The sequence below is a fragment of the Aptenodytes forsteri genome, unplaced genomic scaffold (assembly GCF_000699145.1).
Source record: "Aptenodytes forsteri isolate BGI_AS27 unplaced genomic scaffold, ASM69914v1 Scaffold294, whole genome shotgun sequence".
Lineage (NCBI taxonomy): Eukaryota > Metazoa > Chordata > Aves > Sphenisciformes > Spheniscidae > Aptenodytes > Aptenodytes forsteri.
The window spans coordinates 524,798-527,804 of record NW_008795676.1 but is presented as its reverse complement, the minus strand read 5'-3'; the positions used below and the strand labels follow the sequence as shown (position 1 = coordinate 527,804).

Below are 3,007 nucleotides of genomic sequence, written 5' to 3'. Positions count from 1 at the left end.
TCTGAGAAGGAATTTAAAAGTTATTTCAGGTACTCTACCTACCCTGCCGTTCCCCTGCTTCTAACTTCTGGGTTTTGGGGCTTTTTTTAATAATTCTGTGAGAACAGTGGAGATTTATTCTCTGCACTTTGGGCGAGAGAACCAGCTGCGTAAGTTGGCTTGCTCTATTTAACCAAACCGTAATAGGCAGAAACCTCTAAAAGCATTGGCTGAACCATTCTCAGATCCAGCTGTGGCTTTTAAGTTGCAATTTCTCTTAAAAATTAATTTTCACTCACCTATGTGTTTTGGACTTAATTCTGCAGGCATGTCTGAGTAATGCCGGGCATGTACAGTTGTATTTGTGGAGCAGTGACGTTATTTTATAATGTCCCCAGGGGAGGAAACTCTGCTGTGCTGTGTTTGTACAGCACCTTCTGCAGCCGGTCCTGGTCCTGCCTGGCACTGCCGTGCCTGACTCTGGTTTGGTAGCTTTGACAGAGCCAAATAGCCATTATGCGATGGTGTCGCTGAAAGTTGGATTAAGTAAACCCATTCTGCTGAACAGTAGACCACACTTCTTTAACAGCAGATGTATTGAAATGTCTTGTTTACTGTGTCTTGTCCTCTTGGTCTGTGTTTGCAAAGTGGAGACATAATTCATAATTGCGGCACTTAGGGTTATGCAATTAACAACATACTTAAGATAGCAGTAGCGTAGTCTTTTGATCTGGAAAGAAAATAAACCATTCAAGTATGTCTGGGTTTTCAAAGTGGCAGGGTATTTCCTCTTCCACCATCTCCTTACTACTTAGCATTTGCCCATATAGCAAGCCAGTGAGTTCACGATAACACTTCTTCCAGTACTGTATTAGATAAATCTTAATGAACTAAATTTTCTATCTGGTCATGCTCCAGGGTGAGATTACACTTCAACAGAGTGTACTGTAGTGAATGGATCAAAATTCGAGCATGTTGTCGTTTTAAAGAGAATTTGTTATGTCAGTATAAAACACATTTGCAGCTATTTTAGGGAAATAGGGAAAGGTTTTTGTGTTTTCTCTCTCCCCCTTCCCCCTTCTTTTTTCATTAATTAGACCAATTAGTCTTGAGAATTCAACAACTTTTTTTTTTTTTTCCTAATGGAGGTAGTTGAACCAATTCAAGGTATGTCATCTCTCCACAAACCTTGCCGTGTTTATGGTTTTAGTCCAGCATAGTTATTATACCTTTATTACTACACTAGACTTCCATAGGGCAGCAGTCACTCAGTGGTCCTATAATTACCATTACCATTTGTGATCCTTTTAAAAAGGCAGTTATTATTTATGAGGTCCTGATAGACAGAGTTCCACTAACAATATTTTTAGGCATCTGCAAATCAAAACATGCTTTAAAAAACGTCGTCTTATAATGTAAATGCAAAGAGAAGTGGAGTTTATTGAAGGTAAGCAATCTAAAAACAAACCCCATACTCTCAACCTGACAGAGCATGAAGGGATTATCCAGACTTGACTCATCTGTGTAGATTGTGCATTTCAGGCTGACTGCTGAGCTGAGCAACAGTCCGCTGGAGTGATTTCACTGCCTGCTTCTCTGGGTTGTACCAACCTTTAAAAACATTATTGGTGTCCCAGAGCTGTTTATTTTTTTTAAGAAAACTAGCCTTGCAGTCGAATGAGACTTGAAAAGATTGGAGATTCAGTTCAATATTTGATGAAACCTATTTACTGTTCAATTTTACATAGGTAAGTCAAAAACCTTATGAGATTTTCTTCTGTGAGATCTTATACATCCTAAGTGCAGTTGAAAATACTCTTTAAGTGAGCTGGAAAAAGACAATTCAAAGTGAGCGTGAAGCGAAACGAGGAACTTGCTTGGCTCAGGTCAGTTTTTGTTGTACTCAGAAATCACTATGGCTAAGCAACTTCGTGTTCGGTAGAAATTAGATGTGTGGTTTAGTTTGACTTCTTTCATTACAGAAGTCATAAAATCTTGTTTGGTAATTCCTGCATCAAATCCATAACTTCTGGCTTGAACCAGTAATTTAAAAAAAAAAAAAAATCTGCCCTTGAACACTTAAAGTCTGTGTAGTTTTTTTACTGGTTGCACTTTATTTTTTGATTGAAACAGATCCTAATCTGAATTTTTCTAGCCTCACCTTCCAATTATGGATCTCTTCATAGTCTGTATTTTAAATAATTCTTAAAAACTGAAGTGCTTGAAAGAGAGTGACAGTAGTAAGAATGGGGGGGGAGGGGGTTATAGTAACTAAGTAGAAGGTTAGAAAATGTGTGATGTGTAAGGTTATGGTGTAAAACTCCTATTTTTCCTGTTCTGTAAATATTATTCTGCTGCTTTTGCTGTTTAGTGAAGCAGTGTCCCACATGTAGCTAGGAAGTCATGGATAAGGGTTTTTTTAAGTTATTCAAGAGAGATTTCATCGTTCACTCATTTCCGTAGTGTTTGTTGCCATGGCAGCTAGCCAGCGGCCTTATTAGTGATTAAGGTGGTTACACTTCGTTTTTTTGTCTTGTGGTACTGGAAACTATATCTGAGGTACTGTAAGAAACAGATGTTGTACAAAGACTGCAGTGAGTTGTTTCTGCGAAGAGACTGAAATGTTTCTGTCCTCGGACTGAAGTTATTGTATAGTGATGCTTTATATTTCTTATTATGCGTAGTTATGTTTAAAATGCCTCCTGCCTTCAAGCTTGCTAAATATTTGCAATAAATGTGCTACTTCTACCATATGTTTGAAGCAAGAAACCCGTTAATTGAACAAGTCCGTATTTTTATGCTTGAAAGAACTGACACTTACTTCATTTTAGTTACTAAATTGTATGTTAGAGGTAGAATATAACAAAAGCAGAGGTGAGACAGCGTAACAAGAAGCAGAGTCGTCTTTCTTACCTCCTGGTCTCAAACTGTGGTCATTTCCAGTTAGCACATAGATAGAAAATCAATTGTAATCTGCTCATAACTGCCTTCCTGGTAGAGTTATGAGGCATTTCTCTCCCCCTCTCTC

At 38.1% G+C, this 3,007-nt stretch overlaps 1 protein-coding gene across 1 annotated transcript in view; it reads left to right on the top strand.

The window, feature by feature from the left end:
- ZC3H12C (zinc finger CCCH-type containing 12C) overlaps nt 1–3,007 on the top strand; it is a 51,044-nt gene continuing 48,037 nt past the window's right edge. The window contains exon 1 of the mRNA XM_009282614.1: nt 1–29. The gene's annotated coding sequence lies outside the window, so the exon portion shown is untranslated. The remainder of the gene's footprint in view (nt 30–3,007) is intronic.